The sequence below is a fragment of the Meriones unguiculatus genome, chromosome 8 (genome assembly GCF_030254825.1).
Source record: "Meriones unguiculatus strain TT.TT164.6M chromosome 8, Bangor_MerUng_6.1, whole genome shotgun sequence".
Taxonomy (NCBI): domain Eukaryota; kingdom Metazoa; phylum Chordata; class Mammalia; order Rodentia; family Muridae; genus Meriones; species Meriones unguiculatus.
The window spans coordinates 75,815,296-75,838,603 of record NC_083356.1 but is presented as its reverse complement, the minus strand read 5'-3'; the positions used below and the strand labels follow the sequence as shown (position 1 = coordinate 75,838,603).

At 48.9% G+C, this 23,308-nt stretch overlaps 1 protein-coding gene across 6 annotated transcripts in view; it reads left to right on the top strand.

The window, feature by feature from the left end:
* Positions 1-2,384: 2,384 nt before the first annotated feature.
* The window catches only part of Ralgps1 (Ral GEF with PH domain and SH3 binding motif 1), a 234,753-nt gene continuing 213,829 nt past the window's right edge, over positions 2,385-23,308 (top strand). For all 6 annotated transcript variants that reach the window (XM_060389972.1, XM_060389970.1, XM_060389971.1 and 3 more), the window contains exon 1: positions 2,385-2,600. The gene's annotated coding sequence lies outside the window, so the exon portion shown is untranslated. The remainder of the gene's footprint in view (positions 2,601-23,308) is intronic.

Below are 23,308 nucleotides of genomic sequence, written 5' to 3'. Positions count from 1 at the left end.
CGCCTCAGTTAACCCAGTCTAGGAAACCTTCGACAGACATGCCCAGAGGTTTCTTCCTGTGATTCCAGATCTGTCAGGCTGACAATCAAGATTAGCCACCTGATGCCATTAGCAAGCGTTTTGCAAATGTCATGCTTAAGGCATGTGCATGCCCAAAGTCAGAGGCACATTAATAGTAGCTAAGGCTTATTGAGGTCCTGTTAGATGCCAAGCCCTTTTTCATGGATTCCATTTCATCCTTCCAACTGCCTGCCTGAAGACGGGGCTATTTTAAAGATTTTCATTTTCCCCCCAAGGCAGGGTTTCTTAGGCTGCAGAAATGGCTCAACTGTTAAAAGAGTAGGCTCACAACCAAAAACATAAGACAGGGATTTTCTGTGTAGCCCTGGCTGTCCTGGAACTCACTCTGTAGTCCAGGCTGGCCTTGAACTCAGAGATTCACCACTACCACCTGGCAAGATATTCATTCTTTAAAAATTTTTAAAATTACCTTTAAAAACTGTGTGTGTGTGCGCGCCTAGGCATGTGCACATGAGCGCAGGTTCCTGTGGAGGTGGAGGCCAGAGACGACAGATCAACCTGGAGCTGGAGTTACAGGCAGCTGTGAGACACCTGAACTGGGAGCCAGGAACTGAACTTGGGTCCTTTAGCAGGGCAGTGTACACTGTTACCTGATGCCATCTCTCCAGCCTCCTCAACATTCATGTGCACTGAAGAAACGGAGGAATGCAAAAATAACGTTCGTGTGTACACACAGCTAGCTGTGGGCACAATCAGGGCGTGGACTCAGGCACCAAGTACCTCTGAGCTTTGTAATAATTTGTAAAAATAATTATAATAATTGTATTTATTTTGTGTGTGGTGTGCATGTGTGTAGGTGGCACACATTCGTGCCCTTGCAGAGGCTAGAGGCGGATGTGAAGTGCCCTGCTCGACACTCTCCATCCTATTTCCTTGAGACAGGGTCTCTCATTGTACCTGGCAGCCATCAAGCCACAGCCATCTCCTGCTTCCATGCCCCACACCCTAAGCAACAGGCTTACAGGTGTCTGTACAAGCTTGCCCATCTTTTTGTGTGTGTTCGGAGCCCTTGAATGGCTCTTCATGCTTGAACACACTCTCTCTCTCTCTCTTTTTTATAACAACAACAACAAAACAGGGTTTCTCTGTGTAGCCTTGGACTCACTTTGTAGACCAGGCTGGCCTTGAACTCACAGTGATCCACATGCCTCTGCCTCTCTGAGTGCTGGGATCAAAGGCGTTTGCCACCATGCTGGGATCACAGAAGGAAACGCTCACCTTCTGAGCCATCTCCTCACCTTCCTCAAGCTTTTGCGCTCAGCTCTCACCATGCACATTTCTGGATTCAGAATCTTCCAAAAGAACCCTTACACTACGCATCTCTTGTTTGATTTAAGGGAGAAAGCTAAGACTATCCTTTGATCATTACTGTGTTCCTAATGCAAAATAGAAGACATTTGCCTCAGAGATCCCCTATTCACCCACCCCACACTTAGAAGTGGCTTGATTTCTGGTTCTATCGTTTCCCCTCCTCTTCTTTTGAATAGTAGTACATTATCTAAGTCTTTCCATATGCTAATGCCACTGCGCCACCAATTACAGAGTTATCAATGGGATGATATTGTCTACACAGCCAAGAAGCAGCCTACCTGATTGGCATAACAGAATTTTGCTGTGGTTCCCGACCTTCAGGCCTTCACAGCTGCCCTGTGGCTTCCACAGTCTTTTTAACCTACCATCTCTGCCTTTAAGCCAGACAACTTAACCTCTGCTCCCTGCACGTGTTGGCCTGGAGTAAAAGGGCCTGGGTGCAGGGAGGCAGCTTCCAGGACCACCCTCCCAGCTCTGAATTTGGCATGGTCTTGGGTAAGACCTTCCCCAGGCCTAACTTTTACTAGTTGTGAAATACATGGATCAGCCCCAAGGACCTCGAAGTGTGTTACTGGATCTTGATTATCAATTTGACAGATTTAGAATCACAGAGTCACAGTGTGAAGAATGGGCACTAAGGTGATGCTGTCTTGCTCACAAAGCCATTTTTTTGTTGAAAAGAATATATTCTAGGTAGGAATTTAAGGGGGCCACTGGGTAAGGCCTGTGTGTAGAATGAGTGTAGGGCTATTTCTAGGCAGGGGGTGGGCGTGGCGGCGGCTGAGCCGGATGAGAGCCGCGGGGCATCCCTGCAAGCTTGAGCGTCTGCAGACTGAAGCCCAGGCCGCGGCTGGTGGGGGACCGCTGCTGCAGCGGCTGCGCACTGGCGCAACCAGCCGGTTCATTTGCGTGTCTCCGCCCCTACAGCAAGGTGGTTGGAGGAGCCCGGTACGGCGCCGCCCGCCGATTGGCTGAGCCGCCCGCCGCTCAGGCCCGGGAGTGGACGGTTCCTACTGCGGCTGGGCACCGGCGGGGCTCCCGCGTCGGCCCAGCGTTTCAAGCTTGCGCCTGGTCCAACCTCAACCCAGCTTGGCCCGGCACGGGCCTCGGAACGAAGGCGCCGCTGCCGCTGGGCCTCTCGCAGGGCCATGAGGACGCGGCGGCAGTCACTGCGGCCCGCGTCAAGGTGACCAGCCGGGACTGCAGCGGTGAGAGGAGCGGCTGGCGCGGCGGGGTGGGGCGGGGCCCTGGGCGCAGGCAGCTGCAGGTGCGGGAGGGGCGGGACCCCAGGCCTGAGGGGTCGGGGCGGGGCCTCGACTCGAGGGTGGGACCTCGGCATGGTGGGCGGGACCATGGTCGGCTCGGGTCCCAGGGGCGCGAATGACAGCGTGTTGGGGGTTGGGGGGGGTGGATGGCGGCAGGGGGGAAAGGGCGCAGGTGCGGGAGGCGGGGCCCGCGGCTGGAGGGGTCTGGTGGTGGTGGTGGTGGTGGTTGCTCGGCGTGGGGGCGGAGCCTTGGCGCGAGGCGTGGGGCCTGGGGGCGCTCAGGTCCCGGGGTACGGGAAAGACCTGCGTGTGGGTTAGCGGCGGGGAAAGGGCTCAGGTGTGAGGGGCGGGGCATCGGGCGGCAGTGGGAGGGGCTGCGAGGAGAGTTGGGAAAAGCACAGGTGCAGCGGTCGGGGCTGGGAGGGGGCGGGGCTGAGGAGCGTTGGCCGGTCCGGAAGCGGGGCAGCAGGTGAGAGTGAGACCCTTCCGGGGGCAGTGAAAGCGTCCCCCTCTGCTGTATTCGGGCTTTGGCTTCTCTGCGGGCTCTAGAGGCATCCCCCGTTGCCTCTTGGAGGGGCGGGCCAGGCCTGCCTATGTCTTTGCTGACTCGCACTAGGATCGCAGCTCCCCTGGTTAATAGGCCGGCTGATTCCCTGTGCCACGCCGAGCCCTAAGTGGGGCGCACTACTTTTTTTTTTTTTTTTTTTTTTTTTTTAACTCCTCTGTTGCTGTTGAAGAGGCATGGCTGGATTGCGGGGTGGTTGGCTTTCGTTGGCTGATGGGAAATGTTTGCTCTTCAAGAGTAGCTGGTGCGATGCTCGAAAGGGTTCTGGATTGTTGACTCGTGGTGGCAGATGCTCGTGCAAATCTTCACAGTGACGGTCTCAAAAAGGTAGTTACGGCAGCGTGGTGAGGACGAAGAGCCGGAACCGGAGCAAGAACTCAGCTTTTTGACTCTGTGACAGACACCTGGGAGTTATTTTTGCCTTTTTGAGTGATTTGTTGTTTTGCAAAATGACCATCCTGGTGCCTAATTGTGACCTTCCAGGGGTCAGAGGGGAATTACTTGTCAGGTGGTGAGATGAGATCTCTTTCTTGAGAATTTGGAATTAAGTTTGTGTTGGGGAACTCACTCCTCCAAACTAGTGGTGTTTTAGATTATGGTGTTCCCTGTGAGACCTTAGCAAGCAACTGCAATCTGGGGAGCCATGGTCAATGGAAAATAAAACATGTTTAGCTGTTGGCTGACCTTTATACCCCATTCCCAGTGAGGACTTTAAGCTGATGCATTAGGTCTTTAATGGAGCCCTATGGAATGCTCCCACTTCCAACCAGCTTGGTTCTGCCACATTCCAGAAGGAAAACTTGAGGGTGAAGAACACAATGGCCCTTCATTAGGTGTTTATGGAGACAGAAGGGAGAGAGATGATAGGCCCCCTGTGCTCCAGAAGTAGCCTCTATCTGCCTGTGACCTTTGGGTAGCTTGTGTTACCTCACTAGCAGTTGGCCAGTCTGGCCTGTACTACTTTGTTTCTGTGTTACATGGCCAGAAGACAAGGTGGCAGAAGCTCCTTTGCTAGCTTGCGTTTGCCTTCATTTTAGGAGCCTTGGACTTTTGGCGACCAAACACCATGGTGCTGGCCTCTCTTGCTACCATTGGTATGGTGATCCAGTGACATCATGGAGATATCGCAGGGATAGGCTCTTGTTTGGGGGATCACTTGTGTGGCAGGTGCTAGGTCACCTGCACGTAGGACTTGTTCCTTCCTGTCTTGGGAGAAGCCACGTAAGTGTCTTTTAAGGACTGTTCTCATGTCCTGTGTGTTAAAATGAAGTCCCAAGCCTGGTGGTTGACAATAAGAACACATATCAGAAAATAAGATGGTTAGTTTTTCTTTCCGTGTGTGTGTGTGTGTGTGTGTGTGTGTGTGTATAATCTCCCATGACCAGTGACATGTGGTTTAGTTCTTCAACTCAGAGATCCACCCGCTTCTGCCTCCTAAGTGCTGGGGTTAAAGGCATGTGTTACCACTGCCTGGCTACAAATATTTGTATTACATTTATTTTTTTGTGTGTATTTGTGCATGTACCAGTGTGTGTTTGGAGGTCAGAGGATAACTGGTGGGAGTCCGTTCTCTGCTTCTACCATTATGGGTCCTAGGTATCAAACTCAGGTTTTCAGGCTTGGCACCTTTAGCCTCTGAGCCATTTCACTTGCCCCATAATTGGCTTTATTTTTGTTTTTCCTGATTGCCTTTTTAAATTTGTTATTGGCATGATAGCATTCAGAGCTGAGAGAAAACTGCATAATAGAAAACTCTAAAACTCATAGTGATATGTCCCCAGCCTATTCCTTACAGCTCTGAAAGGTGGGAAGGCAGATTGGCTTGAAGCCTTCTATTATTCCTTCTGCTGTGTGACCTAGCACCAGCTTTTTACCTTTTCAGAGCTTTGGTTTCCTTAGTTGTAAAAATTAAGAACAAGTCTGAATACCTTGTAAATTTGTTTTGAAGAACCAATAAGCTATTTAGAGGCACTTTAGTTTCTTGGCTTCCAGTCTTAGGACCTTTCTCTCCCTGCCCCGTTTCCCATCTGCCCAGCTTCTAACATGGGTTACTCAGAACAGCATGTGCCATGCAAGGAGATGAGGACCAGGAACTCTGAGGCCTTTACTTATACAACCGTGAACAAGCCTCCTTCCCCACTCCAGAGCTCCGTTTTCTTAGCTGAATGGGACAGTGCCGGATGGTATGATCCTTGGGAGTGCTAACTCTAGCTTCTGATTGGCAAGCTGAAAATCTTAAGATCTTTGAGGAAAGCAGTGACCTGTGGTTTAGTTTTAAAAATATCTGTCTAGGGGCTGAACAGGTGCTTCAGTAGTTAGGACATTTGCTGCTCTTCCAGAGGACCTGAGTTCAGTTCATAGCACCCACATCAGGCAGCTTACAACAGCCTGTTGCAGAAAATAAAACAGTAATATAGACCCTGTAAGTCACCTGTTAGGGAGTCTCCAGATCTTTGTTGATGGAGCAGATGAAGGACAGGTTGACTGTTGCCACTACTTGCAAGTCTTTTTGTTTCTTCAGCATTTTGTCTGTTGCACAAGAATATCACAGCTAGGCTAGATGTGATGGTGCACATCTTTAATCCAAGCATTCAGGAGTCTGGTAGATCTCCGTGCTTTCAAGGCCTGCCTGGTCTGTGTACCGAGTAACAGGTCCCTCAGGACTACATAGTGAGACCTGATTTCAAACAGAGAAAATGATATTGCAGTGTTAGAGTGGAATTTGCGAGCTTCAACATGAAAGGGAAAAGCTATGAAACAGGAAGAGTTAAATTGGGGGTGAGGGATAGAAGGGCAGGGTGAGGTAATACAGGGAGGGAGAAATAACCAAGCCTTATGGAAACATACTACTGTAAGGGAGAATATATATTACATCTGTGTATACACACACATATATATACACACACACATACATAAAAAGTTATAATGGTTACCCTATAACAGTATCAGTGCTCCACTGGACACCACAGATTAACAAATGAAAGGCTCAGTTCCAGGAATCAGTTACTTCTTTTGGCCAGTGAGGCTCCTTAGACCCTCGAACATTATAGGGTATTGCCAGTGTTATTGGCTGCTCGTTAGAACTTGATGTTAAGGATGTTATTGCTGAAGACACCATATATTTGAATCATAGAACGTAGAGAGACCAGTTTGGAAACTTCATTCCTACTGGCCACCTTCATAGTGCTGGAATACCCTTCCAGTGGTGCATGCCACCAGAGGAGACAAGTAATTGTCAGTCTTACCCCGCTATGAAACCTGTGAACTACAGTGATTGGTCTGGCAAGACATGACCACTGGTGTACTAGTGGCGTGAAGGTCATAGTAGTAACCAATCATTTTCTGATTGGATTTAAGACCTACTTCTCAAGATGAAACCAATACCTGTGGCTAGATAGGTCATATGCCCCAGGTAAGAAGTTGCTACCTACAATTATTCTGATAAATAGTATTAAACCAACTCCTAATATTCATTGCTGTACTGGTAGAGTTGAGCATTCCTCAGCAGCCCTCATTAGAGAAGCTGCTTTGTACAGTAATGGCAGTTAACACAGAGTTGTTAAGGTGCAGAGATTGAGACGTTAGCATGCTCAGCCCTAGATGGGACATCTGTCTCATCCCTTCTCCTAAAGCTCAAGGATCATTAAGGAGAAGAGGGGATGGAAAGACTATAAAAGCCATGGTGGTGAAGAAACAGTGCTTTCCAGACACAGCAGGGCAGCTGCACATAGGAACTCATAGCAAGACCTGTGCAAGCCTAAGCCAGACCAAATTACAGCTGGAAAGAGGAGGTGGGTATGAAGCCCCACCTCTGGCTGAGAAGCTGTTGGAAATTGGTAGCTACTGCGAGAGGTGAGAGCCAGTTTTCTTTAAGGGTAGTCCTTGGCACATTTTCCATGCTCCGGTAGAGTGCCACGCACCCAGGAAGGTGTGGGCAGTACAAATTGGACTTGATGGATTTAAAACAAAAACAGGGAGGACACAGGGTTGGTGGGTAGGGAAGGAGTGGCTCTGAGGAATTGGGGTGGATATGATCAGGACACGTTGTATGAAGTTTTCAAAGAACTAGTAAAAAATCATGAAAGAAAAAAATGTTACCCTACAGTCCTGTCCCATCGCACACTAAGCTCATGCAGTGTTTGTTCACAGTCTTTCTTGTTCATAATCATTTCTTTTAATTTGTATTTTAAAATTTTTATCTCAAGAAGTTTAAACAAGGCTGGGTGTGGTGGTATACACCTTTAATCCCGACTCTCAGGGAGGTAGAGGCAGGTAGATCACTGTGAGTTTGAGGACAGACTGGTCTATAAAGTGAGTCCAGGACAGCCAAGGCTACACAGAGAAAACTCAAAATTCCGAGTACTCAGGAACAAAGGAAGGTGGGTCTCTGAGTTCCAGGACAGCCAGGGCTACACAGAGAAACATTGTCTGGAAAAACAAACAAGTTTAAACAAAATTACAAGGATTATTTTAAGCAACTAGGGGGCTCAGACATAGGTGTCTGTCCTGTGTCAAGCTGCCAGGTCCTAGTCTTCTCCCTGGAGGTAGCTGCTGTGACCAGTTTTTTGTTTATTCTGTATTCTTTCTTGTAGCAGTCTATACATGACCCACTCTTTTATTCTCTTACTCTAGTTTGGAAAAGTTTGCAGGGAATGCTCCAGTTGGTGCATGAAATTCCTCTGATATTATAAGCACTGTTTTTTGTTTGTTTGTTTTGTTTTTTTATCCCCCAGCCTCATGGTATTTACTCCTTCCTGGCTAGCAGTAATTGTTTAGAAGACTAACAAGAGATGACCCTTTTTCTTCTCTAGGGGTGAAATGGCTTTGGTCCCAGTCAACAGTAGGTTAAAGGACATGGATCTGGATGTGAGTCAGAGGACTGAAAGAGAAAGGAAAGGGGTATTTGTTCACTGGAATTGAGAACTGATTTTCTATTTAGCCTGTGATTTGAAGTCTAGCCATGTCACTCACTGGCTTTTAACACATGGACAGTTTATATCCTAGTCCTGTATCTTGGTTTCTGTAAGATGGGTGATGATAATGAGACCTATCTTGGGGTCTGTGCAGATGAGAGGACATCATGCTTGCAAAGCATTCACGGTGGCAGGCCATGTAGATGCCTGGAGCAGGGGAGCTGGTGTGGCCACAACCTGAAGTGGACTTTGTTCCTTGCCAGGAGATGCTCACTGGGCAGTTTAAGGTGAGCGTGGAGATATACATAGCATGTAGGTGTACAGACATGGCCTTTGAGACAGTCACACTTAAGTTGCTGGTTACAGAGCAAAGTGGTAGGCCGAACAGTGGGGGTGAACAGTTTGGGGATCACAGAAACAGGGAACAGTGACTTCCTGGGTGACTTGGGGAGGGATCCATTTTTCCTCCTTTTTTTTTAAAAAAAAAAAAAAAAAAAAACAAAAAACTTTTTGACAGGGGTTCTCTGTGTAGCCCTGTCTGGCCTTGAACTCAGAGATCCATCTGCCTCCAGAAGGCTGGGATTAAAGGTGTGTGCCACCACTGCCTGGCTTCATTTTTCCTCCTTTGTGAAAGCTCCTCAATTCTTCACTGTCACCATGTGCACTCCTGATCCAACCGTGCATTGAGTTATTGATGCGTGGTATTTGCCTGTGCTGCTTTCTGCTCAGAGAAAGTCTGCTTGCTGATGAGTTCCCAGGCCCTGCCCGGAATAGGCTTCCTGGGTGATGGCATGATAGACCTCTGTCCCGATGAGTCATGTGTCCCAGATGTCTTTGCCTAATGGTTTTTCTGTAAGCCAGCCTAGTGTCTGGATCTGTTCCGAAACCTCCAAATTCCCGAGTGCTTATTCAAAGGTCTGTGCTGTGCCCCCAACAAGCTATGGGCTTTGGGTATGGCTGCAGCGCTTGTCCTGTGGAGTCTTTAGAGTACACAGAGCTGGGGAAAAATAGGTCTGAAGATGATCTGGTCATCTTGCTGACATGTACCTCTGTCCCATCCGGCCTCCAGCCAGCCGCTGGAGGTGACTAGGCAGCCTGCAGATTTTTTTTAAAGATTTATTTGTTTGTTTGTTTGTTTGTTTATATTTGTGCCTGCATGAGTTTTTGTGCACTGTGTATATGTAGGAGCCCATGGAATGTAGAAGAGGGTGTCAGAGCTCCTGGTGATGGTGCACCATCATGGGGGTGCTGGAAACCGAATTCTGGTCCTCTGAAATAATCAGCAAGTTCTCTTAGTTGCTGAGCCATCTCTCTAGCCCCAGCCTGTAGACTTTGACGCGGGCAAGAGAGAGTTAGTTGGATCTGCGGTGCTCATAGAATGTACTTTCTTAACTGTCCTTTTGGGCATTCATTGATCTTGGAGCAATGAATGTCCTTGTGGGCATTCATTGATCACTTTCGCCAGGTGAGCATCCACTGTCCTCTCTGCTGGCTCCTCTGTAGGTTACATTTTTACACTGGTTAATAGGTACAGGGGGAGGATACAGTTCTGACCTACCCTTTAGTGCAGATATAGGATGACTGAAGGTGATGTTCACCGACGCCATGGAGTGATGGGGCTGACAGATCCAGGCTCTGGAGCAGGCTTGCCTGGCTTGATAGTCTGGCCGTGCCGCAGGCGGTCTGTGTTACCCACAGCAGGTGTCTTCCCTGCCTTGGAAGACGAATATACTCTAACTTGGGGCTTTGAAGTGGGGTCCAGCACAGTCCTGGAAGGAAGCTGTCTGGAGGAGCGCCTAGCAGTACCTCTCTGCCTGTTTCTTCTGGTCTTAGCACAGTATTAATGGTGCTAATCAGATGACCAGTTCTAAGTCACAGATGGCCCCAAGCCATCCTGAGGTTGGTGAGCTGCTCCTCAAGTGTTTGCTGTCTGCTCTTGCTCCAGCTCTTCGTAAAGGAGGTGGTGAGGCCCAGAGTCATGGTGAGCACTCTGCTTGTACTGACAGATCCTTTGAGCTCTCTCCAGGGGGCCATTGTGTGGGATTGTTTCATCTGCACTCACTGAGGAGAGCAGATACTGCAAACCTAGCTCCCATACTCTTCTGCGCTTCTGCAAAACTGATGTGCTCATCTGCCCTTTGGGGGAAGTTTATCTCCCAAATGAGCATCAGAGAGGCTGAGGTGTGCTTGAGGCTTAGAGTCTGCACTGCTCTTAAGCACCTGTCCTCCAGAAAGTGTCCCCGCTTCTGCTTTCTCATTTGTGTGGAGATTGTGCCTCCCTCTGCATGGCCCTCATGGGGTTTCCAAGAGATGACTCAACAGCACTTGGCAGAGGACTTGCTCAAGAGCAGCTGTACATGTGTGCTAAGATGAGACTCTATTCATCATGGTTACTGGTTTCTGGGATGCCTTTTGGGGGTTATTGATGATCACGTGTGAAAGCTATGTAACTCATTAAAAAAATGTGTTGAAACTCAGAAGAGCTGGCAGTGGGGCTGGCAGGAGCAGCCAGGAAAGTGCCACCTCTTTCTGCATTGGCTTGCTAGGTATAGGTCCTGATCTCAGGAAAATGGAAGGTATAGAGAGGGAGACACAACTGTGGGCTGGGCCTGTCCAGGAGCTCCCTGCTCCTTCCTGTTTCATTGTTGTGATTCCATACTGTGTCCTTCATATGTAACATAACTTCTCCTCTGCGTGTGTGTGTGTGTGTCTGCCATGTGCATGCTTGTGGCCTTGGAGGCCAGAATAGGGCATCAGATCTCCTGGAAATGGAGTTAAAGGCAGGTGTGAGCCATCATGTAGGTGCTGGGAGCTGAACCCAGGTCCTCTGGAAGAGCAGCCAGTGCTCTTAACCACAGAGCTATCACTGCAGCCCCAGGTTTAAATATTTTTCCTAAGGTTTGAGACAATCACCTAGCAATCAGAAGGAGTTTAAATGCTTGGCTTTGACAACTGCAGACCTTGACAAATGAGAGAATGCCCTCATTTGGAAAGGAAGGAGCAATAAGGAGCTTCTTTAAGTCCACGTTTAATGTATCCAATAATTCTCACCTACTCTCGTGGAGTCTGGTAAGTAGGGCAAGGAGGTCTGTTAGTTCAGTTTTGAATTAAATATTTATGAAAACCAAGTTAATACATTCAGAAGAACTTGTTTTGCTTCTTTGTGGTATAAAGTTATGTGGAATTAGTGACTTTTACTGGTTTAAGACATTTCCTTCATTCTGTCTTCTCTATAAGACTCCTGTCTCTCCCTCTCTCCCTTCCTTTCTTCCTTTTCTTTCTTCTGGGTATTTGTTTGTTCCAGGCTGGCTTTAGCCAGGCCTGCAGAACTGAAAAACGAGCTCTTAGCCAGGTGTAATTCTAGCACTCAGAGGCAGAGGCAGGCAGATTTCTGTGAGTTCGAGGCCAGCCTGGTCTACAGAGTGACCAGGGCTACACCGAGAAACCCTATCTCAACAAACAAAACAAAAACTAATAATAAAGACAAGCTCTTTAGAAAAGTATCTGCTGTGTCTGGGTCCCTGGTGCAGCATCCACAGGCCAAGGATTGTGCCTGCATTGCTTACTAATGCATATCTGCTGGTTAGTTAAATGAGGGAGGAGTGAACTAATAGAAAGTGGACTGATTTGTATCCATAAAACAAGGTTGTTGGCTCAGAGGTCCTGTCCATCATACGATATTGGAGCACTTTACAGCGCTCAAAACATCTCCATGACAGTTATTTCTGCCTTCTGTTGATTGGGCATGGTGGGCGGGATGGACAGGGTAGGTGTGATGTACATAAGACAGTGGAAGCTCAGAGAGGTTAATTGTCCAAGATGAGACTGTGAGAGAGTTGGGGTTCTTTTGCCACTGTGGGTGTCTCTTTTCACACCCAGACACCTTAGAGTATAAGCTGATGCTTGCCTTGTGTAGTCACAGGTGAGGCGAAGAGATGGAGCTGAATTGGACAAAAGCACCTATTACAGTTTTGCTTGATTTTTATATATATTTTAAATTCCCAATCATTGGATTTGGGGAGTTAAGTTCAACTCAGCGTTAGGACCAGTGAATCCTGACTTTCTAGTGAATAGTGAGATAGTGATCATTGGGGCGTGTGCTTGGCGCCTGATGACCAGAGTTAAGGTTGGGTTCTGTGGGGAAGGTTTTGATTAGAAGTTACTCGCCGATTGGTGTAATGTGTATTTGCTGACCTCAGTTAGCTTTTGTATGTAACTTATCTCTGGGCACCTTTGCACCTAGCACGCCACGGCCTTTGTGCTTGTCAGGTTGAGTGTCAGTCTGAAGGTCTGTGCTTCCTCCCTTCCCAGATGAGGTGGAGACTTAGTCTGCTTTCGTGCTCAATTGTACTGATCTCTAAGCTAGGTGAGCAAATCCGTTTGACTATAGCAATCTTGACTATAGCAATCTTGCAACAGCTGCCAGGAGGTCCTACACGGCAGCTAACAAACCATGTCAGCCATTAAGGGTTTATCTCAGGTGACAGTCTCTGAAGCAGGGCGCTTTGTTGAATCGTCAATGCAACTATGAGGGAGCAGGACTAAGCTCTGACTAGCCTCTGTGAGGCTCTGCTGTCTAGCCTGGTGATGGTGGTTACCTGAGAAGAAACAGCATCTCTTCATGATGTGGCTTCCATCATGGTTTTGGGCTGGGGAAAATGGGGGAGCTTCTTAGGCCTGGGAGGGTCTTGGAAACCAGTTTTACCAGCATACCCAGTGGTCCTGGGATAGGGAGGAGCAGGATAAAATCACCAGATGTGCAGCCAGAATTTGCCTTGAGGAGTTTCCTGGTGTCTATGCCTCCTTCCTAAGCAGGAAAGCCCAGGACTGCAAGGGATGAGTTGGAAGCAGTCAGACTACACCAGCAGCTGAAGGCAGAGGGCAGCCTTGCTTCTCCCTTCTCTCTGTCCTGCCAGACCATCTGTCCATCTGTCTGTCTACTTAACTAGTCCTTGTTGGGGGTAGTGAGTGCCAGCTCTGTGTGGGCTGTGGAGTAGTGGGAACCAGCCCTGTTCTCTGTCTTGTACAAATATTAAATGACTAAACACAAAGCAATAACAAATCACTGTGTAAAATATTAAGTGCAGCCCAGTATGGTGACACATATCTCTCACCTAGCACTTAAGAGTTAGAGGTAGAGCCCAGCGGTGTTGTCACATGCTTTTAGTCCCAGTATTTGGGAGGCAGAGACAGGCGGATCTCTGTGAGTTCGTGGCCAGTCTGTTCTACAAAGCGAGTCCAGGCCCCATCACAGCTGACCCTGGTGTACTGTGGAGATGATGGCGAGAAGGAGGTGGAGATCAGAAAATGATAGATGCTGTTACCAGCGTCCAGATGCCAGCTAGTGGGTCCTGATCCTGTCCCTGAGTGGCTGTTTTATGATGCTGAGGTGGCAGGCTCTATGCATGATGATGCAGTGGGGAAGGAAGGTGATGTCTGTCTTTTGCTTTGTCGACAGAAGATGGTGGGTGGGCCCAGTCACTGAGAAACGGAATATGAAGGAATATATTATGTGGGGAGGAAGAAGGTAGTGAATGGAGGTTTGGCCATTTTGAGGCTGGCTAGTCTTCATGCAGTTTGGTTGGACTTTTTGTTGGTGATTGCTCTGCTCACCTGGCACTAGAAAAGACTTACTTCCTGCTGGACATGTTACTGGGAACATCAGCATCTGCTACTGCCAGGGAAAAGGAAGCTGGCACTTTTCATGAGGCCTTCCAGTGCCTCCTGCATGGGTCCTCCTTGAGTACATGGCCCCCGGGGTCTACCGTAGGGAATAATGGGATTGCTCAAGAGGGCTGTGTGGTAAGCAAGGGATGCTGGATGCACTGCTAGGGATGGTCAGCTAAGAAGGAAGGCCATGGTGCAGGCCCCTGCCTCTGCCTCCTTCCATCAGGGTCTGTCTCCTGCCCCTGAGCTGGGCCCTCTTGTGTTCAGCAGCAGCGAAGGCTTATTCTCTCACATGCTGTGGTATCAGTCAGATCATCACTCCAAAGAACTTCTTTCCATTGCCCAGAGTGAAGACACAGGTAGGGTCTTTGCTGTATCCCTTCTCAGAAAATCTCTAGTTATTATGGAGCCTCCTGTGTACAGTGACCCCAGGCCCCTGAGCAGGAAGGCTGCTTCCCCAGTCTGCCTAACATTCTGGGGTCCAGGAAGGACCTACAGCTCCAGCGGAGGGCACGCATCTGCATCATGGTGGGGGCCCCGGGAAGCTGTTCAGTTTCCACGGACTGATGGGGCCTGGGGTGTGCAACCCGTGACGTGGAGGTGCACGGTTGGCCCTCACTCCGTTCTGAGTTTGGGTAGAAGAGAGAAACTGCTCAGTGGTGGAGTCACAGAGTACAGAGGTCTACTCAGATTGCTGTGGGGTGAGAGAGTGTTGAGTTGGTCAAATAGAAAGTTTCTGCAAGTCCAAGACCCTGACAGAAGTCAGCCTCCAGAACCAGCTGGTCTGGGGCCAGGAACCCGAGAGCCCTGAGTATACCTGAGGCACCGACCCTGTACTGACAGCTGCAGGTGCAGAGTAGTAACAGCACTGGCACACTCTCAGGACACAGCTGGTCTTAAATGCTGGAGCTGATGTCCTGGAAAGGAAAAAGGGAATGTGGCAGTATTGATCTAAGAAGGAAACAGCAGGGTGGAATGTGAGGCTGGGGACAGGAGCCCATGTGCCTGACAAAACATGAAATGCCAGGGAACCCTTGTGGGACAAGGCAGAGAGAGGATGGTTCAGAACTGGGCTCGGTCTGAGCTGAGCTCAAATCCTACCTTTGCCCAAATACTCAGTCCTGATGAGTGTCCTCCAGGTGTGGACAGTTAGTTTCTGACCTTCCTGGGTCTGTCTGCTAAGTTGATTTTAACTTTTTATATTAACAGTTAAAAATTATTTATTTTGTGTGCATTGGTGTTTTGCTTAAATGTGTGTGATGGTGTTGGATCCCCTGGAACTGGAGTTACAGACAGTTGTGAGCTGCCACATGGGTGCTGGAAATTGAACCCAGGTCCTCTGGAAGAGCATCCAGCGCTCTTAACCACTAATCCATCTCTCTAGCCCTTTAAGTTAACATTTTTATTTTATTATTGTTGTATGTGCAGGTGTATGGTGTATGTGCGTGGGGTGCATGTGCCACAGTGTGCGAGTGGAGGATAGCTGTGGGGAGTCTTTTCTCCTTCCATGTGGGATCTGGGGAACAAGCTCGGAGCTGTGCAGCAAGCATGCACTTTTATCTGCTGAGCCATTTCCTCATTTCATATTTATTGATGGTCTCAATATGTAGCCCAAGCCTAGAACTTGTGGTTGATCTTCTGCCTCTGCAGCCCAGGTGCTTGGATGGTAAGCATGCCACCAGCTGTTTGCCCCTTTCCAGTGACTGCCATAGAAGCACCCACCACAGACAGTATTGTAAGGATTCAGTGGTATGTTACATGGGCAAGATGCTTAGTGTGGTGTCTGCTACAGGGTAATGCTTCAATAAATGACAATTGTGCTGTTTCCATCACCTGAATACCTTTATAGATCTCATCCCTGGATTAAACTCTCCAGTCGGACTCAAGCATGGGGGCTATGTGTTGGGGGGTGGCACACACCTCTCATCTCAGCACTCAGGAGGCAGAGGCAGGCAGATCTCTGTGAGTTCCAGGACAGCCAGGGCTACACAGAGAAACCCTCTTTCAAAAAACCAACCCCAAAACCAACCCAATCCTCCACCCTCAACCCCCCGCCCAAAAAAAACCAACCAACAATAACAAAACCCCATGAGAACAAAGACATAAGATACAAATTTCATGTGTGAAAAGTTAGGAGGGTATTGGCTCAGAGTAGGTAAGGAGCATGCTGGGTCAGAGACCTAAGTTCTTTCTAAGTCTGAGGCTACCTCATGGCCCAAGTTGGCTGCTAGAGCTCTAGTCTTTCAATCTGCATTCCAACCTAAGACCTTTGAGGCCCTATCTCAAAACAAGCAAGGCAGCAAATAAAGACTGGACAGGTAGAAAAGGAGAAAAATTAACACTAGAGAGATGCTCCACGAAGAACCAGCAGTGAGGAAGTTTGCTCAGTAAACGGGGGCAGGTTTGTGCTGCCTTATCAGGGAAGTCAGAGGTGCTCTAAAGGATGAGCTGGGAGGAGAAAGGACTTGCTGACCAAAGGACATGAGAAAGTAAATCACACATGTCAGTGTTAGAAGTGAGAAGTGCCGTGGTTGCTGAGCATCCTGGGCCAGGAGGAAGGAAATGGAGGAGAGGCTTGGATGAGAGGGGCCAGTGTGTGTTCTCTAGAGTGCCTAAGCTGGAAGTCAGGACAGGTGGTTTTCAATTTAAACCAGAGAAAGACCCGAGTCTGCAGAGCCTAAGCCTCCTTGTGAACCAGACGAAATAGCAGTGACGTTCCAACACCTGACATCTAGATGAAATTTCAGTTCAAAAAGAAGACACCATGTGAGCCATTGCCAAACAGTACTTAAGAGAAAGGATGTCATGTTGACAGAGTTTATGCACAGTGGAGCTGTATGACCTGCATAGGGCCAGTGGAGCAATGCCAGCAGTTGTGGAGAAGGAGCTGTGGCTGGAGGAACGTTCATTACCCAGCCAAGTTTTGGTTGACATCTGATTGTAACAGGAACCGTTTCAGGCAGTCCAGCATGCACCTTTTATATGTAGCTTTTGCCACACCCATGCTAACACCATTCCTGGGGAAAATCTGATAGAAGGTGTGCTTAGCAATTGGGAGGTGACACAGACCCAGAGTCACACTCGCAGGCCTGACAGTGGGAAAGGCCCAGCAGAGTGGAACAAATTCTAAATAACTATGACTGGGATTGTAAAGTAGAAGATGAAATGATTCTTGAAAAAAGATGGAGCATGCAGTCATAATAGTTAAGGCAGGTACAGAATCCAGCTCAAAGCAACATTCCTATGTGTGAATGCTCTCCAGAGGGCTGTGCTGCTGTGAGGGCCGAGGCTTAGCAGCCATCTCCAGCCCTGCCGTATGTCTGATATGTCCCTCTGGCTCATGTGCTGTGCAGGCAAGCCACCTACCTGAGCTGCTTGCAGGGCAGTTCCATGGGGATACATACAATGGTTTGCTTTGTTCTGGTGCATAGTCTTTGGAAAACACAGTGATGTTTAAACAGTTGAGTCTTGTACATGTGACCTAGCCATTCCACTCTGAGGTGCATATCTAAGAGACCTGTGCCCAGATGAAAACCTTTACTTGGTGTTCAGGGATGCATTGTAATAGAACCAAAGCCACCAGAAATTCCTATCCGTTGGTGAATGTCTGGAAGGATGTCAGGGTGCTGCGTGCTGCAGACTGTTGGTGCTGTAGTGTGGGTGAATGAGAAACATTCACGGGAAAGGAAGGTCCATTTGTGTGGAGCATCCGGAAGAGGCGGAGCCTGAGACACAGAAGGTAGATCAGTGACTGGTGGGCTGGCGAGGGGCCGGTGGTGGTGCCTAGTGTGTGGCAGAAGGTGTTGGAGGGCAGTGATGAGAGTGCTCTGGAATTAGTAAGCAGTGATGACGGAGCTCCCCACAGAGTGTGCTGAGAATTCCTGAGTTCCCTGGCTGTGCTGGAACTCTGCAGACCAGGCAGGTCTTGAACTCACAGAGATTCTCTTGCCTCTGCCTCCTGAGCGCTGGGATTAAAGGCATGTGCCATGATGGGCCAAATTCTAGAATTTTAAAGAATGAGTATTGGGCCCCATGATTCTGTTTTAAAATTTTTATTTATTGTTAGTTGTGGAAAAGTAAAAAAAAACAAAAAACAAAAACAACAACAACCCCACCCCAAACCAAAACCAAAACCAACCAACCAACCAAACAAACAAACAAAAAACAGGGTTACCTCCATCCTGCTTCCAGCTTTTGGGCTGAATATGTCGCACCTTTGTGTAGCTGCCTCACAGTTGGGTTGACCTGTCTTTCCTTCCCCACAGTGCTTTAGTGTCCTCTCCTCAGGGTTTTATGAAGAAATGATATTTAGGCAGAAGTGGCAATAATACTACACTTTGCTCTGACTCACCTCAGGTCTGTAAGCTTGAGAAGCCCTAGCTGTTGCTGTTCCCCTCTGTAAAGGGACCGTCATGCTTACGCTCTGAATGCCTCTTCATTAGAATAGCCAACATGAATTAGAAATGATAGCAAGGCCATGGAGCAGGAAGATTTCTATCGTGCTGCTCCGAGTGTAAGCTGGCTTAGCCACCATGAAAAACTAGACACAGCCTCCACTTGCCACTTGGTACCAAGCCAGCTCTGAGACAGACACGCAGAATGGCAGGCAAGCGTGTCCCAGAAGCCTTGCTCTGCAGTGTTGGCAGCAGCGCTGATTCTAATTGCCTAAATGGGAAGCAAGGCCAGGGCCTGTCAGGAATAGGATGGCCAGACATCCTATTGGGATCCCACTAGGACAGGGACTCCTTGATGGAGCACGAGTTCAGCTGGAAAATCTGAGTGAACTACAAGGTCCATTCCCACACGGACACCTCTTAAAGATTAGGACTAGACAAGGTGAACCCTCACTAACAAAACTCACAGTAGTGGGGACCCCTTAGGCGTGGGGCATGATGGAGGGGTCCAGGGGGCAGGGGGGCTGGAGGTCTTCACACAGGTGCTGGTGTTAACTGAGAATTCCTTGAGGATTGCTCTCAGTATTGTGTATTCTTCTGCATACATGGTCCTTCTGTGAACAAGCTTATGTAAACATTAAGAGAATGGCTTTCATTACTTAAGCACTTTAGAAACAAGTAAACTATAATTTTTTAACATACTTATTTTTATCTCTACCATCTTAATTGTATTCATTTTATAATGTATGTAAATGCTATAAAATGTATCTTAGAGTTATATTTAATTTACAAATAAATTGACATGTTGAAAGTGCTTTTAAAAATTATAAACTGGCCATAGTGGATGACAAAAAAATTACATGTGCTGAGGCTAGAGTCTTAACGGAAGAGGGCTCCCTGCCTCTTATGGAGGCCTGGCTGTGGGGAGTGGCTGCTGGGTAAGTGGGTGCCTGAAGGGTTCTGTGGTATCCCAGCAGGGTGGGTGTCCTCAGTATGTTAGCATACATGGCTGTGGGATAGAGAGTGGTGAGCTAGGGAGAGATTGGCAGCTCGTCTTCTGTTTTTCACAGATCAGTCAGTGAGCTGCAGGGGGCTGGGAGAGAAGGGGAGTGTCAAGGCTAGAGAAAGTGGTTTAGACAGGGGGATGTGAGCCCCGGTCAGAGCTCACTTGAGGTAAAAAGGCCTCATACCACTAGCCTTAGTCATGAGGAGATTCTGAGGACCTGGGGCCTGGTGCCACCTCAGTGGTCAGGTGGGAGGTTCTGGGAGAGGAGGGAATGAGGAGAGCCATGGTAGCTGGTAGACAAGCAGGCTGCAGCCCAGGGGTTGTACCGTCCTGCTGCTGTAGACAGGAGAACAAAGCAGAGTCTGGAGAGGGGAGAGTGTGGCACAGGGGCTGGTTGCCTGAGAGGCTGGAGTGGACCCCTGGACCTAGGTCCTGTCTGAGTTGGATGGTAGACTGGGTTGAAGGGGAGCTGAGGGAGACCCATCAGCTACCCATTTGGAGTGAGCAGGGGTTGAGTGAGGTGTAGGGTGCAGAGACAGGCACTTTGGAGCCGTCCTGGGGGAGGGTATAAACAAGAATAGGCTAAACCTGCAGGCGCGGTTGTTTTGGGATGGCGCATGGCCACCTTGTCCCTCTGCTCTTCCAGGCCTGCCCCTGGTCCCTGTAGACAGTCTTGAGCTCCGCAGCTTTGTTCTGCCCTTGGACTCTGGAGCTCCTTCCTTGCTGGGTTGAGTCTTTGGACTCTGATCTGGTTTCGACCCATCAGATGCATTTTCTAGTGTTTTTCTTTGAGGCTAATTCCCCAAGCCAACCCTGCATCCTCGGTGAGGTGGGAAAAGAGAACCACGGCCATCAAGGATCAACATCTGTGATTATATGACATTTCAAAGAACAGGTTGAAAACAGACCTCATAGCATTGTGGTTGATTTATTCTGAGTTGGATGGGATTGGAAAAGCAAGGCACAACCCTGTGGGACACTAGCTTTTCACAGCAGTGCTCTGCAAAGAGATTGGATGGGGTGGCCTGTTGGTCAAGGACCACGAAGTCCCGCTGGTGTTCCCTACCTCGCCTGGAGCAGGTTTTCTGTGGTGCGGGTGAACCGGCAGGGCTGTAGTTAGTGAGACCACCTCCCAGATGGGCCTGGTAGGCCGAGGAGCAGTAGGCAGCCTTGATGAGCGCGTGCAGAGCGGGGCTGGAGATTTGCTATGCATGAGGGTCCTGCAGGGTCACTGTTAAAAGGCTTGGTGCCCAGGATGATACTGCTGGGAGGTGGTGGTGGGACCATTAGAGGTAGGGCCCTAGGAGGAGGTTCTGGGTCAGTGCAGGACTGTCCTAGATGGGATTATGGGGCCCAAGGCTTTGCTTTCTCTGTGGCTCTGCTTCCTGGCTGAGGAGAGCAGTGTGGTGACATTCTGCCCTCACTTGATTTGGACTGAAACCTGAAGAACTTTGGAATATATTCTCTTTGTAAATCCGTCACCTCAGGTGTTGACTTAAGGTGACAGAGTGCTGATGGGCACAGGCCCCCTTTTCCCAGATCAGGCTGTGGGGCTTCTTCTGGTTCTCATGTTGAAGGTTTTCCCACCCCTCTCCGCTCTCTCATGATGCACACTTGTGGTCATTCTGACAGCTGTCGCTCTTTTGTTCCTGTTGCTGTCAACACAGGCACTATTTCCTCACTCCAGTCGGACGTGTGCGCTCACCACAGACTCACGTTGTCCAGGTCAGCTCCTTTCTTCACCTTGAGCTCTCTCATAGCGGGCCAGCTCAGAGCACTGTGAGTTGCAGGAGGCTCTGGAGTGATGGTGTAGAGGGAGTTGAGGATGAGTACATGGAACTGTAGTGTGCTAGTCACTCCTACTGTCACTTCCACTGTCGGTCACAATGTGCTTGAGATTCTGTCCACCGTAGTTCATACACTCTTTTTCTGTAAATATTCATGATGCTTGTTGAACTTTTTCTCATGGCCCTGGCTGCATTCTGCATCGTGGCATGCTTTGCATTTTTATCTTTCAGGCTACTCTGCCTTACCTCCTTGGCTAGTCCCTCCGCTCCTTGAAGGCAGGCCCAGAGTCTTGCCCAGTGTCTCTCACATAGTAGCTGCTTAATGAATGTTACTGCACTGAAACTGATATGGGCTCTGTTCCAGTTTCCATCCCTTTATGACCATGGCCTCAAGGTAAGGAAAGAGTTGGGGGGAGAGGCAGAGTATTTTCCTGAAGAAGTATCAAGATTATGTTTGGATGGGAACAACTATCAAGTGGTAAAGGCCATGTCAGGACAGCATTTCCAGGTTCTAGTAGCCTCATCTTCTGTCAGCCTTGCTCTCGAGGAGCAGAAGGGGAAGCTATGAGCTGTGAGGCCAGTTGTGCTGTGGAGAATTGATGTAGCACTTAAACAGGTTCCTTAAAATGCATCCACCTATGTGGGCTGGGTTCCCCAACAACAGTGCTGGAAAGATCTGTTGGCTTACAGTGAGAGGCATAAAGGGAAGTGGCCTCAGCTGAGGATTTCTTAGAAAGCACATAGCAAGCAAGTGTTGTCTGCTCCTTAGTCTCACAAGCACTGGTCTCTTGAGAGGTGCTGTAGTCACCCACTTGTCCCAGGATTGCCAGCCCCAGGGCATCTGTGCTGATATATGTATATGTGCTGATTTAAGTAAGGTCACAGGCTGCTAGCTTCTCTCACACAGGTTCACCTGAGCAGATAGGCTGTTGTGAGCAGGGGAGAACACATCCTGCACCCAGCTATGAGCAGAGTTAGCACATGGTGGGGCCTTGGCAGAGAGGGCTGTCTCTTTCCCCTCCACACCACCCTGGTCTATTCTTGGTGTGGTGCCTTATTTGAAATGTCACTTCTTCCTTTGGCAATCCTCCTGCAAATGTCTCCACTGTGTGTCTTTCTCCAGGCTGACACTGCATTCAGACTTCCCTATAGCACTCATCAAATATGTCATGGACCGTGGGCCATCTTCTTCACTGGACTGGGTCACGGCTTTGCTGCATCCTTGGCCACCTTTCCGAGACACCCAGAAGAGGGTCACCCAGGCATCCTACTGAGCAGACTTACTGCATGTTCCCACATCTGACTGAGACTCATAGGACAGCAGATAGCGTTCCACTCAGACTCAGGAGCAGTGCGATGCCTAGAAATAGGAGGGGCCATGTGGGAACAGTGTGGTCCAACCAATCTCTCATCCCACCTTTAAAAAACTTTTTATTGATTCTGTATGAATTTCACATCATGCACTCCAGTCCCACTTATTTCCCTGTCCCCTTGTACTGCCTGCCATCCTTGCAACCTCCCCCCCAACACCAAACGGAAAAAAAAATCTCATGGTGGAAGCTGTAGTGTATCACACTGTGTCCCACAGTGTGTCCTTCTGTCCTCACTTTCCTTGCAAATGTTCATTGTAATGAGTCTTTGGTCTGGTCTGAGGCCTCTGGCTTCTGCTACACTGTCAGTCCTGTTTCCATCTCTTTCTGTTAGAGCCATGGTTTTGAGACAGTTCTTCCTCTGATTTCCACTATTTTCAGTTCTTCCACTGACAAGATTTTAGTCTCAAAAGCCATGCTGTTCAGTTGCAGAAAGCTTCCAGCATCTTCTGTAAAGTTCCTCTGTGTTCTGTCCATCCTGCAAGCACCCACTGCTCCAAGGGAAGCTTGCCTAGGGAGAAACAGTTACCCCACAATTCTTGTACTTGTTGGAGATCTGCATGAATGGTTAGGAGATGTGGCTGGGGAAGCCATCCAGCATAGACCATGGCCTCAGGGTCTCTGAGTCTCTGTGGTTTGTTACCTCAGTCTGCATCCTTCCTTGGACCCAGTGGTCTTCAGTGATCATGACTGTTGACGCTCCTGTAGGAGGTTCCTTCTCTGGCAGCACTTCCGCCCTGGCTCTTGCTAGTGGGCATGGTGTGAGGATGGCACGATCTTCAGAAGGACCATTGCTATGAAACAGCTGCCGGAATCCCCTGGCTGAGTGTGTCTGCTGGAAGCTGGGGGGAAGGTGCTGGCTAGAGGGCCCAGGCTTCTCCTAGGTGCCTGCATCTACCTGGGTCCCGCTGAGCTAACCCTGTGTGTAGCTGCCATCCTTCCTTGCTTC